Below are 18,418 nucleotides of genomic sequence, written 5' to 3' on the forward strand. Positions count from 1 at the left end.
ACGTTGTGTCAACGCTTCCGTTGCGATCTACAAGGGTACGTAGATCATACTCTCCCCTCTCGTTGCTATGCATCACCATGATCTTGCGTGTGCGTAGGAAAATTTTGAAATTACTACGTTCCCCAACAGCCACTCGTCACGGATATTATGTTTGAAGGCCGCTAAGGCCTCTGCGTCCGGGCAGTCGACTATCTGGTTTTTCTTTGTTAGGAACCGTGTCCAGAATTGCCTGGCCGATTCCTCTGGCTGCTGAATTATGTGGCTTAGGTCATCGGCGTCCGGTGGTCGCACATAAGTGCCCTGGAAGTTGTCAAGGAATGCGGCTTCCAGGTCCTCCCAAGAACCGATTGAGTCTACTGGCAAGCTGTTAAGCCAATGCCGGGATGGTCCCTTAAGTTTGAGTGGGAGGTATTTGATGGCGTGTAGATCATCACCGCGGGCCATGTGGATATGAAGGAGATAATTCTCGATCCATACCGCAGGATCTGTTGTGCCATCGTACGATTCGATGTTTACGGGTTTGAAGCCCTCAGGGATTTTATGATCCATTACTTCATCTGTGAAGCATAGTGGGTGTGCGGTGCCTCTGTATTGGGCTATATCACGACGCAGCTCGAAGGAGCTTTGTCTGTTGAGTTCGGCCCGGCCGGATTCATTGCATCCGGAGTGACGATCACCGTCACGTGCCGTGGGGCGTCTGCGCGACCCGTAGATCGGTCTTGTTTGCCTTGCCTTGTCCTCCAGTATGTCGCGCAGGTCGGGCGCATTTTCCTGTGCCTTAGTATGCTTGACGCGGCGCCAGGGCATGGCTTGAGTGGAGGGCCGAGAGGCCTCTCTGTCGCGGCCACGAGGTGGCCGGTCGGCCATGTCATGCGCTGGTGATGTAGGTGCTTCCTCCTCTAGTCGGGGTAGCAGCCTGCGCTTTGGGTAACTCTTGGAGGGGCGTTCGAGTTCATACTCTTCGGCCGCAAGGATTTCAGTCCATCTGTCAGCTAGCAAATCCTGATCAGCTCTAAGTTGTTGCTGCTTTTTCTTGAGGCTGCTTGCCGTGGCCATAAGTCTGCGTTTAAAACGCTCTTGTTTGGCAAGATCCTTTGGTCGTCGAGGCTTGCTGACAGAATATAAAATATAAGAATATTCCTTTGCATGCACATATAAGAAACATGATCTTGCTTATGTATGATCTGCTGTTTTTGGACTTTGTTCCTTTGCATGCATATATATAAGAAGTATGATCCTGCTGCTTGCATGTCTCTAAAGATAATAAAGCTGCCTACAAAGGGAGCTCTTTGGTGCACTAGATTAGGTATGTACGTCCCGGTTGTTACGGGGCATTTGTTGTTTTAGTCGCTTGGGTCTGGCTATTGGATATGTGAGGTCCGTGTATATTTCTTGGCTGACACGTGTAGGAACTCAACCGCCCACCACTCATACACATAGGAAAATTCCATGTCCAATAAAAAGTCCAGGACCAAGGCAGCCACATCAACAGCCTATGAAAACAAACAACGAAACACATGGCACACAACAAACATCGGCAATAGGAAAATGACAAAGAACTATACAGCAAACGCGACAATGAAAATCGGCGCAGCGAAGCGCGCGTCTACATACATGTACGGCCCGGAGTCCAGTTCTTCGACACCAGTAACAAATTTAAATTTCCCCAGGAACTCAAACAATTTCAGGTGCTTGTACAGCAAATGCACACTGCCGCTCCAGAATCCAGATAGTGATAGCATACACATACACAACGGGAATGATGTTACAACAAATTCACAGTGACATCGAGTGATAGCTAGAGGATCACCGTTGCCCATCGGCGGTACATCCGACGGAACTCCGGCGGGCGATCAACTCCTCCATGAGCTGCTCGACGTCGTCGTACGACGACCCGCCCTTCTCCACCGCGCCCCTCGCCATCAAGCCGAGCTCCTTCGCCTTCTTCCGCATGGCCATGCCGTCGCCCTCCTCCCCCATCACTCTCCGGATGGATTCTGCGATCGCCTCGCCGGCGATCACCCGGTGGGTCTCCAAGCACGACGCGTAGTCCTCGGCGCCGACGCCCACGCCCACGCCGAGCACCTCCACCACGAGCTTCTCGTTGTAGAACTGGTCGGCGTACCGCGGCCACGTCACCATCGGCACGCCGGCGCTCACGGCCTCCAGCGTCGAGTTCCACCCGCAATGCGTCACGAACCCGCCGATGGCAGGGTGGTTTAGGATGAGCACCTGCGGCGCCCAACCTTGGATGATGTACCCACGGTTCGCCTCTGGCGTAGACGGGTCAGACGACGCGGCGGTGCTGCCCTTGGCGATGACCCACACGAAGTTCTTGCCGGAGAGGTCGAGGCCGCGGGCGAGCTCCCGCATCTGCTCTGGCGAAAAGTTGGTCATCGTACCGAAGGAGACGTACACCACCGAGCTGGCTGTTTTGGCGTCGAGCTACCGCAGGCACCCGGCGGCGTCTGGCGAGAGCGCGCCGGCGACGGCGCCTCTTGACGCCACGTCCTCGACGCTGCCGCTGGCGAGCGCGACCGGCCCGACAAGCCACGCGCGGCGGCGGAGCTGCGTGGCACGGTAGTGCTCGGCGTAGCCCGGCTCCAGCTCGCGGAAGCTGTTGAAGAGCTCGCCGTAGCTCGACCGGTCCGCGGCGTGGACGAGCTGGAACATCGCACACTCATGTGGTCGCTTCGTGGGGTCCATCATCTGGCTCCGCCGCTGCTCGACACGGTGCGGCAGCCCCGGCAGGGATACGACGGCACGGGGGTCGTCAGAGCACGACTCAAACACGTTGCACCGCAGCAGGGTGTCGGTGCAGGCACGGGCGAACATGCTGGTGGCGAGGAACGCGATGCGCGGGAGGCCGTGCTCCGCGGCGGCGTGAGCGGACCAGTGGAAGAGGCTGTCGGAGACCACGGCGTCGATGTCGGCGTGGTGGTCTGACAGGAACCGGCGGAAGGGCTCACGGAGCAGCTCCGCCGTCTGGAGGAACCTGTCGTGGTAGTCCCCGGAGGTAGCAAGGTCCCTCCCGCTCTGGGCAGCCGGCGGGAGCCCGACGTCGGGGAAAGGCACGACGGAGATGGACATCGGGGTGCCGGTGGCGCTGCTGTCGTTCGCACGGTCCACGACGGAGCGGATGGTGAAGCCTTGGACGGGCGTGGTGAGGACGGTGCACCTGACGCCGCGAGCGGCGAAGACAGTGGCCATGTCGGCCATCGGGATAAGGTGGCCAGGAAGGAGGAAAGGGAAGAAGAGGATGTGTAGCGGCTGGTCGTCGTTCTTTGTTGGCGCCATGGCTGCCATCCAAGCAGGTCGCGCAGGTCAGCCGTTCCTGTAGCGGATGCTCGCGAGTCGTGATCACCACGCAGACGATTGCTTTCTGCTGCGGCGGCGACTTTGGCATTGCACAAATGGATTCCCACCGCGCGGGAATTATAATTGTACCCGACCGATGATGATGTGCGTCGTACTCGAATCAATTAGGGCATGTGCAATGGTAGCAGATAAGATAATATTATTTAAGTTTTGTATGTAATTTAGAAATGACAAAATAATATTTACAATTGGTCATCTCGTAATCATATATTCAAAACTAGTATTTCTTAAAAACGTGGTGAAACAAATATGCTAAGAAATCATTTTTTGTCTTCTCTTAATTTTAGAAAAGACAAACCTTTACTTACGAGTCCTCTCTTTTTCACATCATCATTTATCCTACGTGACAGTCATAGCACCATTACACATGTCTTTAGTCTTTTTTTAGTGCTAAAATCAATTGGTCGACAATTGTCCTAGTGTACGACTCGGGAGTGCAGAATACCACGATGAAAATAATGTGAGGCCCCATTTGGTTCGTTGTTTTGGCGCCCAAAACACATGTAAAATATAGCGAGCGCTATGTCTCGCGAAATCGAACAATCTTTGCAAAAGTCATTTACGCCACTTGTCGCAATTTGATAGTTTTCTTTTTTTAACCTGTTTATTCAAAATGTTTTATCTCTTAAACCGTACGTTCAAATCTTGAACCGTTTTCTCCGTTAATTTCTCGCATCGAGATCTTCAAAACTACATCCTATATTGATAGGTTTCACAAACCCTTTTTCACGAAAAAGCCAGATGAAAAAATTGTGCCTCTCGCAAAAGCAAAACCGTGCCTCCACGAGAAGTAAATGTGTCTCTCGCAGAAAAAAGAGATAACACGTTTATTTTTCGTTTCTGAGAGGCACGACTGTGCCTCTCGCGAAAGTAAATATGTGCCTCTCGCGAAAGTAAATATGTGCCTCTCGCGGAAGGATTTTGTTTGCGAAGGCACGACTATGCGTCTGTGTGACGTCCCCGATTTGACCATACACTAATCATACACACAAATGTGTACGATCAAGATCAAGGACTCACGGGAAGATATCACAACACAACTCTAGACACAAATTAAAATAATACAATCTTTATATTACAAGCCAAGGGCCTCGACGGCTCGAATATAAGAGCTCGAACAAATATAAGTCAGCGGAAGCAACAATATCTGAGTACAAACATAAGTTAAACAAGTTTGCCTTAAGAAGGCTAACATAAACTGGGATACAGATCGAAAGAGGCGCAGGCCTCCTGCCTGGGATCCGGCTAAACTACTCCTGGTCGCCGTCAGCAGGCTGCACGTAGTAGTAGACACCTCCCGAGTAGTAGTAGGCAGGATGCGGACGGTCGTGACGACAATGAGCATGGCGGCGGCGAGTTTCTGCCACGGTGGATCGAGAGACGGAGTACGCGAACGAGCACGGAGTGAGGGGGAATGGAAGAGAGGCTCACCGCGAGCCCGTAGTTGTGCAAAGCGTGCTCGAGGGAGGTTCAGTGTGGCCGGAATTCGATGGCGTCGACGACTCCTTGAGGTTGAAGACGACCTCGTCCCGCACGAAGGAGAGGCGCCCGGCTCGAGACCATTGGCGCAGGCGACGTAGGGGAGCAGGACGGAGCTGGCGGGAACTGCGGATGGATGCGGGGGCGTCGGTGGCCGTGGTGGAGCGCGGTGGCTGACGACGATGGCTGCGGGTGGGGACGGATCTGAGCGAGGGAGACGAGGGAGAGAGTGGGGGAGGAGCGAGAGGCGGATGCGGGAGAAATATCTGGAGGGGGGCCTCGGTGGAGGCCTTATCCTCTCCGAGCGTTGCCGACGAGGTGGTCGGGGGCAGCCATGCCCCTGTAGCGACCTGAGACCGATGAACAGGGAGGTGGGGAGAGCGACCGGGGGCTTCGTGCCCAGTTGGGCCGGCCCAGGGGAGGGGTTTTCTTTTGTATTAGCTATTTTGTTTTTGTTTTATTTATTTCCTCTTTTCTGTTTTCTTTTATTGTTTTATTTTTAGTTTCTCTCTTATTTTAGTTTTACAAATTATAAAAGTAGCCCCTAAACTAGTGTTCATAAATATGCTATGACCCCAAACATTTTGGCACCTTAAATAAAGTATACTTCATTTATTATTATTTTAAATGCATTTTAAATAATTGTTTTATCATTGTTATAATTAATTTAGTGCATTGGAACATTTTATAAATAGATGATTTCTTAACCAATATTACTTTCGATTTATTTGCCACGTTTCGAACACTTTAGTTTTCACTTTTGAAAACTTTAATTGTTTGACTTGATTTTAAATTTGAATTTTGACGGGATTTGGAATCATCGCAAGATTAACAACAGTAATCGTGGTGATGTGGCATCATTAGTGAAGGGTTACTATAGTTTGAATATCCGAGCGTCACAATCCTCCTCCACTACAAGAAATCGCGTCCCGAGATTTAAGAGGTGTGTAAGGGCGAAAGATCTGGTTACGAAATTCTAACGAATGTTCTCGATCTTGGTTGCTCTTCTCGAAGAGGTTGATCCATTACGTGGATGTATTCATTACTCTGCTTCAGGTCAACATGATGAAGTCATCATCCTTTTCTTCAAGAACTCCAACGTACTTACGAAAAGTTAAGGGGCAACTTGGCTACGTTAGGATGCTTATGAGGGAAACAATCTGGGGGTTAACCCATGAATGAGCATAAGACTAACTCTCGAGTTGAACATATAAAATACATCGAGAGTAAGGTACAATGAGAGGGTCCAAGCGGATAGGTAGCTGCTCAAAGTCTGAACCATAGTGAGAAAGGGTCCAGAGCAGCGAGAGTAAGTATTGCGTCTGATACCAGAATGGAGCACTAGGAAGGTGGCTCATGAATTACCTACGAAACCAAGAGCAAGGGATAACTGTGTTAACAAGGCATACAGGAGAGTCAGGTTTCGATCCTGTGGAACTGTGCGTTATGGGCCCACCATGTGGTTAAAAGTAGGAAGGTCGGTGACATCTTGCACGATCATGTAAGCAAGGCATGCATGTCAGAGGATAGTCTGTCGGTCATGTCGGCAACACATCGGTACCAAGGGCGAGGGACGGAGAGAACCATTTTCCTGCTCGTTGAACAAGGTGGACCAGTAGGCAAGATTCTCGTCCATCGGTGGTTACCAGAATGCCATCAACAAAAGTAACAGGGTCTTTCTATCAGAGTGGTACAACGAGGTGTTTACATAAGCAGGGATATATTACCGCTTATACAATATAGATCACAAGAAGGTTTAAACAAACCAATGGAAATGAAAAGTGATTATCAGGTTTAAATAGAACAATGGAAAGGAAAATGTATTTAAACACATATTTCAAGGGTATATTCTTCCCAAGGACAAGCAGAACATAATCCATGACAGGATATAATGTAGAAAACTCTTTAGGTAGGGGAGAGAATTTTCATGACATTACCCGTACAACGGTGTTTGGATAATTGAGCAGGAAACATTTAACATTAGGCTTTCAATGTTCTTGTTGAAAATTGGAGTACCATATATATGCTTCGAGATAGCATTGACATGGTCTTTAGGCAAAGGTCAGACTTTGGAAACACAAAGGATCCATCAAGAATAACTAGTAGAATAAGTCTTACAATTTCCTCATGGAAGAATGGATAACCTTGCTGAAAAGGAATCTATAACCATAGGGCCTCCAGCCAGCTGGGCTAAGAACGACATCCTTGATATAAAAGATGGTAATACTCCAAGGTAAAGAAGAACAAATGTTGGATAGCAAGGAACTCAAGGTATAACACAGAACACGAACAAGTTTGTGTTGGAGGGAAGGCAATAAAGTTGTCGATGATAACACAATTCATCGAGGGGCAAGGATGGTATTTCTCATCATGAATTCAATTGATATCCTGGAAGAACTCAAAATGTTGATGATGATCATGAAAAAAATTTGTCGAGAGGTTTCATGAAGATGTAATCGGTCGGCGATGACATCAAGTCAAATGAATGATGAAGCGAAAGGTTGTTATTGGAACCATGGGTATGACACAAACTTGAAATCAAGTTTGCTGTTCGAGGAGAATTGATTTGACGAGGAAGATCGACGTAAGCTTAGCTCATCATCGAAAATTTGTGCTCCGGGAAGAAGGACCAGGTAGCACAGTTAAGAGCAGCACGATAAGGATATAGCCGATCAAGAAAGGAATGACTTAAAGGATTATTAAACTCATACGCAACAAAAATATTTAGGGTTATTGAATCGGAGTGCGGACTCGATTCACTATTCGGTGTTCTCGATTGATGACAACCCAGAACCTAGGAACAATTGGATCCGGTGAGTGATAATAGTTGATGAAAAACCCATAAGAAGTTATGATGTCCCATGATATTATCGAGGTACCATGGTGTAATACTCGATGGAAGATTAAAGTACAGGTTGGACTGGTGTATTGATCCACAGAAGACAAGTGCTTAAACTTGCCCGTGAAATGGGGTCAAAGAAGAACATATGGTCGAAACCACGATTGCAAAAGGCCGGATCCTAGATATAAGAACTTATACCAAGGGAAAAATTTAATTTAAGAGAAGCTTTAATGATAAGATCTACATCGTGTCCATGGGCATGAACACAAAGTTCAAGGTCGACTCCCACTTCTTCAATGCATAACCTTTCATTCACTGCTCTAGATAAAAATGATTTCAGTGTCAAAACCTACCTGATGAATTACCAAAGGAGTATGACCCGTGAAAACTTTTGGGTTCACATAGATTAAGAAAAGCATAGGTTCAACCCATCAGGGTATCGTGGAATCATATACCACAAGCTTCATTCGTAAATACCACCAGCTCGAAAACAGAGCATGGTTGAGAAAAACAGAGGATACAATTAACCAAAAGCATTATGTATCCGAGGAAAGGCTAACAAGGTTATTGAATAAGGAGGATACTATCGAATAATAATCCAATAAAGGATCTGACGGTCCATAGCGGAGTTGATGTGAGCATCGGCACACAATCAGTTGAAGAAAGGATGCAAGGGCATCAGATTATAGAACACCTGAATGATTCGATGCTTAGTTATCAAAGAAATTATGATTCCCAAATAGAAGGATCAGAAGCAGACGCTTTGATCAAGGGTGGATAAGTTCAATAGACCTAAGGGTACAATTGACGGCAACAGATTGGTCGAGAACAAGCTCATGTTCAAAAATGACGTCTGAGCCAAAAAGATAATTTAAAAGGATCAACTGATAATAGCGTGCATTCGCACTCATGTTGAATCAATAGGATCAAAATTTACGGTGTCTAAGGATACTAACGAACATTGCCAGACATATGGAGAGCATCCATAATGCAAGTAGACAAGTATTGCAGAGCAATAAGCTACTAAGGATCCTTGGAGGATCAAATAGTATTTCGAAGACCATTGTGAAACACATGAACAACTGGGGGGTGAACGGATACTCAATAAGTGCGAGAATTATCCATAGGGGTATTCAGGTGACAAAGAACAGCAAGGCAGTAAGCTCAAAGGATTATTGAAACAACGTCAAGTATTTCGGGGTATCTTGTAATAACAAAACCAACTGGGGATGAATGTAAGAATAATAACTGCAAATAGTTATCCATAAGGGTTGACGGTGGAAGGGGAATTGCAAACGCGATCAACACAAGTTCTCGGGTTAACAGCGGAGAGTATCTTCAGGGTCTTCACGTACAGCGGACGGTCATCAGTAATAAGGGGCTCTCCGGGTGAAAGTGATAACGAGATCCTAATGTTAGATTTAGCAAGATTCCTTTAACCCGAATAGAAGAGAGTTTAGAGTCCCAGAGTAAGGATCGAGGAGTAAAAGATCCTAATACCACCGAGATGGCGACGTGGGCCCGTAAGGCACACAACCATGTTAGTAAAAGTTTTTGAAATGTCTAGACTCAACTTAGGCCAAGGAGTGTGAAAGGGGGATTCCTACAGGCAGTCGGCTCTGATACCAACTTGTGACACCCCCGATTTGACCATACACTAATCATACACGCAAATGTGTACGATCAAGATCAAGGACTCACGGGAAGATATCACAACACAACTCTAGACACAAATTAAGATAATACAAGCTTATATTACAAGCCAGGGGCCTCGAAGGCTCGAATACAAGAGCTGATCAAAGATGAGTCAGCGGAAGCAACAATATCTGAGTACAGACATAAGTTAAACAAGTTTGCCTTAAGAAGGCTAACATAAACTGGGATACAGATCAAAAGAGGCGCATGCCTCCTGCCTGGGATCCTGCTAAACTACTCCTGGTCGCCGTCAGCGGGCTGCACGTAGTAGTAGGCACCTCCCGAGTAGTAGTAGTCGTCATCAACGGTGGCGTCTGGCTCCTGGACTCCAGCATCTGGTTGCGACAACCAGAAAGATAGGAAAGGGGGAAAAAGGAGGAGAAAGCAACCATGAGTACTCATCCAAAGTACTCGCAAGCAAGGATCTACACTACATATGCATGGGTATCAAATGGAATAAGGGTATCATATGTGGACTGAACTGCAGAATGCCAGAATAAGAGGGGGATAACTAATCCTGTCGAAGACTACGCTTCTGGCCACCTCCATCTTGCAGCATGTAGGAGAGAGTAGATGGTAAGTTCACCAAGTAGCAACAAGTAGCATCGTATAGCATAATCCTAACCGATGATCCTCCCCTCGTCGCCCTGTGAGAGAGCGATCACCGGTTGTATCTGGCACTTGAAAGGATGTGTTTTATTAAGTATCCGGTTCTAGTTGTCATAAGGTCAAGGTACAACTCCAAGTCGTCCTGTTACCGAAGATCACGGCTATTCGAATAGATTAACTTCCCTGCAAGGGTGCACCACATAACCCAACACGCTCGATCCCATTTGGCCGGACACACTTTCCTGGGTCATGCCCGGCCTCGGAAGATCAACACGTTGCAGCCCTACCTAGGCACAACAGAGAGGTCAGCACGCCGGTCTAAATCCTATGGCGCAGGGGTCTGGGCCCATCGCCCATTGCACACCTGCACGTTGCGTACGCGGCCGGAAGCAGAACTAGCCCCCTTAATACAAGAGCAGGCTTACGGTCCAATCCGGCGCGCGCCACTCAGTCGCTGACGTCACGAAGGCTTCGGCTGATACCACAACGTCGAGTGCCCATAACTGTCCCCGCGTAGATGGTTAGTGCGTATAGGCCAGTAGCCAGACTCAGATCAAATACCAAGATCTCGTTAAACGTGTTAAGTATCCGCGAACACCGACCAGGGCCAGGTCCACCTCTCTCCTAGGTGGTCTCAACCTGCCCTGTCGCTCCGCCACAAAGTAACAGTCGGGGGCCGTCGGGAACCCAGGCCCACCTCTACCTGGATGGAGCCACCTGCCCCTTCAGCCCCCATCTCCAAACAGTATCACCAGTAATGTAACAGTGTAAAGTATATAGCATATGCCCGTGATCACCTCCCGAAGTGATCACGGCCCAGTAGTATAGCATGGCAGACAGACAAGAATGTAGGGCCACTGATGGTAAACTAGCATCCTATACTAAGCATTTAGGATTGCAGGTAAAGGTAACAATAGTAGTAGCAAGGACAGACTATGCATCAGGATAGGATAACGGAAAGCAGTAACATGCTACACTACTCTAATGCAAGCAGTATAGAGGAGAGTAGGCGATATCTGGTGATCAAGGGGAGGGGGGCTTGCCTGGTTGCTCTGGCAAGAGAGAGGGGTCGTCAACACCGTAGTCGAACTAGGGGTCACCGGCAGCCTCGGGGTGTCTACCGGAAAGAAGTAATGGAGGGCGAACACAATAAATAACAGAGCAAACAAAGTAACACAAAACGTAATGTGGCAATTCGCGGTGCTAGAGGTGACCTAACACAGTACTAGGTGATACCGGTGAAGAGGGAAACATCAGGGAAAATATCCCCGGTGTTTCGCGTTTTTGGACAGATGAATCGAAGGGAAAAGTTCCATGTTCATCATGCTTGAGGTGTGTGGTAGGCAAATGAGTGGCATATTTGGATTCGTCTAATTTTTCTGATCATCTTTCATATATAAATTATTCCGATCCGAGTTATGGATTATTTTCTATGGATTTTCAAAGTTTATTCAATTTTTTGAAATTTCTGCATTTATTTAATCGGATTGACCAAGTCAATTTGACTGGTCAAAAGGGGAGATGGTGGCCCACATGTCATAAGCTATACCTAAACAAATAACTAAAACTAGCTTAAATAAATGCGGGTCCACATGTAATAGGCTTAAACTAATTAATTAACCAACTAATCTAAACTAAATTAGTTTAGACCTAATTATACTAGGCCGGCCACACACGGCTGTGGCACAGCCCACGCGCACACAGCGCACACACACAAAGCTAGGGAGTAACTCTATTCCTTTTAACACAAGATAGAATTTTGTGATTTTTGTAGGATTTAATCCATGCATTATCTGAAGCAGGTCCAATGGAACAAAATGAAGCTTATTACGTCTACTTTCTGTTCATATAATTTTTACCCATGTTAGGATTTGTCTTATCGCTGTTTAGTGGCAGTTTAGAAGGCTAGTCATTGTAGAAATACAAAAGCTAGCTACTGCTACAGTAACTGAATGTTACTGTAGCAGTGCAGCATAGCAGCAGGAGCAGCAAAGCAGCAGCGAAGCAAGCGGCATGCATACGGCCACGCGTGCTGGGCGCAAGGCGGGACGGTGAGACCAGGGGCAGGGCGAGGGGAGCGGGCACGCCGGTCGCGGCAACGGCGAGCGCATGGCGGTGCTGCAGGCGGGCAGGCAAGTAGCGCGTGTGTGCGCGTGATGTAGGGCAGTAGCAGCGATGGCGGGCAGCAGGTAGCAGAGAAGAAGCAATCGCAACGCAGTAACAGCAGGCAGCCAAGAGCAGCAGCAAAGAGTGTCAGCAGCGGGCGTGCAGGTTACAGGGGGGCTACGGCTGCGGTGAGCCCGAGTTCGGGCAGCGAAGCAGCCGGGCGGAGCTCGCGCGGCTGGGCGCGCGTGAGGCATAGTCAGGGCGGCGAGCGCGCGCAGGCGGGCAGCACAGCGGCCAGTGGCAAGCAGCAGGAAGAACGGCGAGGCGACGGGCGGACGCGTGGTCATGGGCGGTAGGGTAGCGGGCGTGGATGTGTTGGTGCTCGGGGTAGTGCGAGGCCAAGGAGGGGGTGGTGCGGGGCGCGGCCCGACGCGAGGTGACCGCGACGCGCGTGGAGGCAGGATGCGGACGGTCGTGACGACAGTGATCATGGCGGCGGCGAGTTTCTGCCACGGTGGATCGAGAGACGGAGTACGCGAACGAGCACGGAGTGAGGGGGAATGGAAGAGAGGCTCACCGCGAGCCCGTAGTTGTGCAAAGCGTGCTCGAGGGAGGCTCAGTGTGGCCGGAATTCGATGGCGGCGACGACTCCTTGAGGTTGAAGACGACCTCGTCCCGCACGAAGGAGAGGCGCCCGGCTCGAGACCGTTGGCGCAGGCGACGTAGGGGAGCAGGACGGAGCTGGCGGGAACTGCGGATGGATGCGGGGGCGTCGGTGGCCGCGGTGGAGCGTGGTGGCTGACGACGATGGCTGCGGGTGCGGACGGATCTGAGCGAGGGAGACGAGGGAGAGAGTGGGGGAGGAGCGAGAGGCGGATGCGGGAGAAATATCTAGAGGGGGGCCTCGGTGGAGGCCTTATCCTCTCCGAGCGTCGCCGACGAGGTGGTCGGGGGCAGCCATGCCCCTGTAGCGACCTGAGACCGATGAACAGGGAGGTGGGGAGAGCGACCGGGGGCTTCGTGCCCAGTTGGGCTGGCCCAGGGGAGGGTTTTTTTTTGTATTAGCTATTTTGTATTTCATGTTCGTTTACTCATGAGTATAGGACCTTCAATACGAAGGCCCATAATCTCGCAAAGCATGCGTTATCTTTAGGGTTTGGCCGACACACTTGGCTAGGACAACCCGGCGATCTTCTTTTTGTACCTATGAACATTATGATTCAGTAATAAAGCTTTGTGAGATTCTCAAAAAAAAATTATTTTCTCTTTTCTGTTTTCTTTTATTGTTTTATTTTTAGTTTCTCTCTTATTTTAGTTTTACAAATTATAAAAGTAGCCCCTAAACTAGTGTTAATAAATATGCTATGACCCCAAACATTTTGGCACCTTAAATAAAGTATATTTCATTTATTATTATTTTAAATGCATTTTAAATAATTGTTTTATCGTTGTTATAATTAATTTAGTGCATTGGAACATTTTATAAATAGATGATTTCTCAACCAATATTACTTCCGATTTATTTGCCACGTTTCGAACACTTTAGTTTTCACTTTTGAAAACTTTAATTGTTTGACTTGATTTTAAATTTGAATTTTGACGGGATTTGGAATCATCGCAAGATTAACAACAGTAATCGTGGTGACGTGGCATCATTAGTGAAGGGTTACTGTAGTTTGAATATCCAGGCGTCACAATTCTCTTCCACTACAAGAAATCTCGTCCCGAGATTTAAGAGGTGTGTAAGGGGGAAAGATCTGGTTACGAAATTCTAACAAATCTTCTCGATCTTGGTTGCTCTTCTCGAAGAGGTTGATCCATTACGTGGATGTATTTATTACTCTGCTTCAGGTCAACATGATGAAGTCATCATCCTTTTCTTCGAGAACTCCAACGTACTTACGAATAGTTAAGGGGCAACTTGGCTACGTCAGGATGCTTATGAGGGAAACAATCTGGGGGTTAACCCATGAATGAGCATAAGACTAACTCTCGAGTTGAACATATAAAATACATCGAGAGTAAGGTACAATGAGAGGGTCCAAGCGGATAGGTAGCTGCTCAAAGTCTGAACCATAGTGAGAAAGGGTTCAGAGCAGCGAGAGTAAGTATTGCGTCTGATACCAGAATGGAGCACTAGGAAGGTGGCTCATGAATTACCTACGAAACCAAGAGCAAGGGATAACTTTGTTAACAAGGCATACAGGAGAGTCAGGTTTCGATCCTGTGGAACTGTGGGTTATGGGCCCACCATGTGGTTAAAAGTAGGAAGGTCGGTGACATCTTGCACGCTCATGTAAGCAAGGCATGCATGTCAGAGGATAGTCTGTCGGTCATGTCGGCAACACATCGGTACCAAGGGCGAGGGACGGAGAGAACCATTTTCCTGCTCGTTGAACGAGGTGGACCAGTAGGCAAGATTCTCATCCATCGGTGGTTACCAGAATGCCATCAACAAAAGTAACAGGGTCTTTCTATCAGAGTGGTACAACGAGGTGTTTACATAAGCAGGGATATATTACTGCTTATACAATATAGATCACAAGAAGGTTTAAACAAACCAATGGAAAGGAAAAGTGATTATCAGGTTTAAACAGAACAATGGAAAGGAAAATGTGTTTAAACACATATTTCAAGGGTATATTCTTCCCAAGGACAAGCAGAACATAATCCATGACATGATATAATGTAAAAAACTCTTTAGGTAGGGGAGAGAATTTTCATGACATTACCCGTACAATGGTGTTTGGATAATTGAGCAGGAAACATTTAACATTAGGCTTTCAATGTTCTTGTTGAAAATTGGAGTACCATATATATGCTTCGAGATAGCATTGACATGGTCTTCAGGCAAAGGTCAGACTTTGGAAACACAAAGGATCCATCAGGAATAACTTGTAGAATAAGTCTTACAATTTCCTCATGGAAGAATGGATAACCTTGCTGAAAAGGAATCTATAACCATAGGGCCTCCGACCGGGTGGGCTAAGAACGACATCCTTGATATAAAAGATGGTAATACTCCAAGGTAAATAAGAACAAATGTTGTATAGCAAGGAACTGAAGGTATAACACAGAACACGAACAAGTTTGTGTTGGAGGGAAGGCAATAAAGTTGTCGATGATAACACAATTCATCGAGGGGCAAGGATGGTATTTATCATCATGAATTCAATTGATATCCTGGAAGAACTCAAAATGTTGATGATGATCATGAAAAAAAAATTGTCGAGAGGTTTCATGAAGATGTAATCGGTCGGCGATGACATCAAGTCAAAGGAATGATGAAGCGAAAGGATCTTCTTGACGGGTAGATCCTTCGTTCTCGGGGTATGGACAAACCCTAGTGTGTAATAGGATGTTTGATATTAGGATTTAATATCCTCTTTGCATGTTTATGTTGATAATCTTCTTGACGTTGGGTGAAGTCGACCATCCAACGTATGCCAAATCTGGACGGAATGTTATTACTGTTGGCTAACTGTGTGGTTGTGGTGTTGGGTGACGTGATAGGGCCCTTTTCCCTTCGTAGCGGATAGTTGCAACATGGGGTATAATGGAGAGCATTTGGCCGCGTCCACGGGGACCTTTTCCCCCCTAATCACCGTTTGATACCCGGAGTGGGGAAGAATGGTGGTGGCATATGGGATACGGAGATACCACAAGTATAAACATATTTGTACTAGGTCCACCAACAAATAGAAACTTGTAAAGTTGCTTAGGGAATCCAAAATAGCTTTGTGTTTAGGCACCGCCGTAGATGCACACTAGTGGGGAATCCGAACCCCTGGGAACTCTTTTAATCATTTGTCTCAAGTCAAGTCATTTTACTTATTATTTATTCCATCTTATTTATTCACCTTTACACTTGCAACTTTATTATTATTCCTGTTTTGGATCACTTACAATTTATAGGCACATCATTTGTACCTTGCAAAGGACCAAAGACTAATTCATGTGCTCCCTGTGGAGTCGATACTCTTACTTCGAAAAGGCTACAACTAAACCATGTGCACTTGCAGGCTATCAAGATTTTTCTGCCGCCGTTGCCGGGGAGCTACGCGCTTTTCGTGCTAGTTCCGAGTTTGGTTTGAATCATGTGTACTAAGTTGTTTGCAAGTCTGGAACAATCATGGCTGAGTATGGACACAATTATGAACATGCAACCATGCGGCTTACAGGTCCACCTATTCGATAAATGTTCACATCGTTGGATCCTAATCCCACCGGTATAGTTTATGAGGTAAACTCAAGTGTCCTCGAATTATTGCATGGTACACAATTTAAAGGTGTTCGAGGAAGATGAGGATCCTTACCAACATTTGCAATTTTTTGAAGATGTATGCGGGACATTTAAATTGAATGCCTTTAGTCCAAATGATATGAAACTGGAATTATTTCCTCACACTCTGGCTAAAAAGACAAGGAATTGGTTAGTGTCTCACCCTGCAGGAACTTTTGATACATGGAGTAAATTAGCAGGAAGTTTTCTATCATATTTTTATCCAGAGAAGAAATCGTATGAAGCAAGGAGAAGGATCTTAAACTTCCGACAGAGGCCTAGATAAAGTCTGGTAAAAGAATATCAAAGGTACAAAATTTTATTGAATTATTGCCCTTATCATAAGCTCCCTGAATGGATAGTATTAAATCTTTTTTTATGGAGGACTGCAATATTACTCAAAAGAAGAACTAGATTTAGCATCTGCTTGTCCTTTTATTACAATATAGGTCACGAAAGCTTTGGAATTGTTAGAAGGGAAACTTGCTAATCAAGAAACTTGGGGGAGCAATGAAGAAGAGGAGAGTAAAGTAGAAGTGTATTTTGATTACATAAAAGCTTATCTAAACCCAGGGAGAGTTGAACAAATAAGTAATGAATTATACATTGACCCTGATGTTGTTTTAAGATTTGTTCAAAGCTATGAAGAGCATACAGAGTTCCCAAAGAGGAAATGGAAGAATTATACCGATGAGGACCCCAAGCAAGAGGTCATAGTTGAGAGCTTGGACGTAGAAACACCGATACTTCCCATGGAAGAAGATTATGAACCTGAACCGGAATTGCCATATCCGGTGAGGAAAGCACAACTTGAGTATTTCAGTAGAGAACATTCAGAGGAAGAAAGCGAGAAAAAGAGCAAAGCCAAGGTGAAGCCTCCAAAAATGAGGAAACAGGAGAAACCCATTGAAATAGTGGAAGAGGAGGTAACTTGCTTTGTGAAAGGTTGAATTAAAGCAGCAGATACCGGTAAACCAGTAGTGCCTTATTCTTTCGGAAGTACTTCTTATTTTGGCCTTTGCGATATAGGGTCCTCTATTAATGTTATACCTTACACTCGTTACACTAAACTTCATGATGAAATTTATGCTTGTGACTTGTAGCAACCGATATGGAAATTAAATTGGCAGATGGTACTCTAAGGAGACCTAATGGGATGGTACCTGATATTTATGTCATTTTGGGAACCTTTATTTACCGGGTAGACTTTGTTGTAATGGAAATCCCTGAAGATGATTTTTGTCCTATAATATTTGGAAGACAATTTCTTAACACTGCAGGTGCAAGCATTGATTGCAAGAGGGAAGTTGTCTCTCTCAAGTGTGGGGAATGTGTAAGGGAATTTCATTTCTCCGGGTTTATAGCCCCCAACCAAGAGAACATGACAACAAGGAAGAGAAGATCATAGCTCAACTAGCATCAATCTACTATGGAACCCCAGAAGATGATCTGGAAAGGAGCTTACTGAATATGAGAAAGAACCAGAAGACCCAGCCAAGGAAGAGATAGAACATCATTTGAATGAGACACAAGTTCAAGATCTAGTATCTAGCGAGAAATATGAAGTGCATGAGAATAAAGGTTACGAGGAACCACCGCCACCTGAACTAAAGCCTCTACCAAAAGAATTAAGGTATCAGTTTCTAGATGAAACAAATTGATACCCTATTATTGAAGGAAATATGCCCTAGAGGCAATAATAAAGTTGTTATTTTATATTTCCTTATTCATGATAAAGGTTTATTATTCATGTTATGATCGTATTGGTCGGAAACCTAAATACATGTGTGAATACATAAACAAATACCGTGTCCCAAGTAAGCCTCTACTAGACTAGCTCGTTGATGAAAGATGGTTAAGGTTTCCTAACCATGGACATGAGTTTCCATTTGATAATGGGATCACATAATTAGGAGAATGATGTAATGGACAAGACCCATCCATTAGCTTAGCACAATGATCATTCAATTTTATTGCTATTGCTTTCTTCATGTTAAATACATATTCCTTTGACTATGAGATTATGC

General features: G+C 46.3%; 1 pseudogene; it reads right to left on the reverse strand.

Moving 5' to 3' along the window:
* Nucleotides 1-1,673: 1,673 nt before the first annotated feature.
* LOC123058782 (scopoletin glucosyltransferase-like) lies at nucleotides 1,674-3,297 on the reverse strand (annotated as a pseudogene).
* Between the last annotated feature and the right edge of the window lie 15,121 nt (nucleotides 3,298-18,418).

The sequence above is a fragment of the Triticum aestivum genome, chromosome 3A (assembly GCF_018294505.1).
Source record: "Triticum aestivum cultivar Chinese Spring chromosome 3A, IWGSC CS RefSeq v2.1, whole genome shotgun sequence".
NCBI classification, from domain to species: Eukaryota; Viridiplantae; Streptophyta; class Magnoliopsida; order Poales; family Poaceae; genus Triticum; species Triticum aestivum.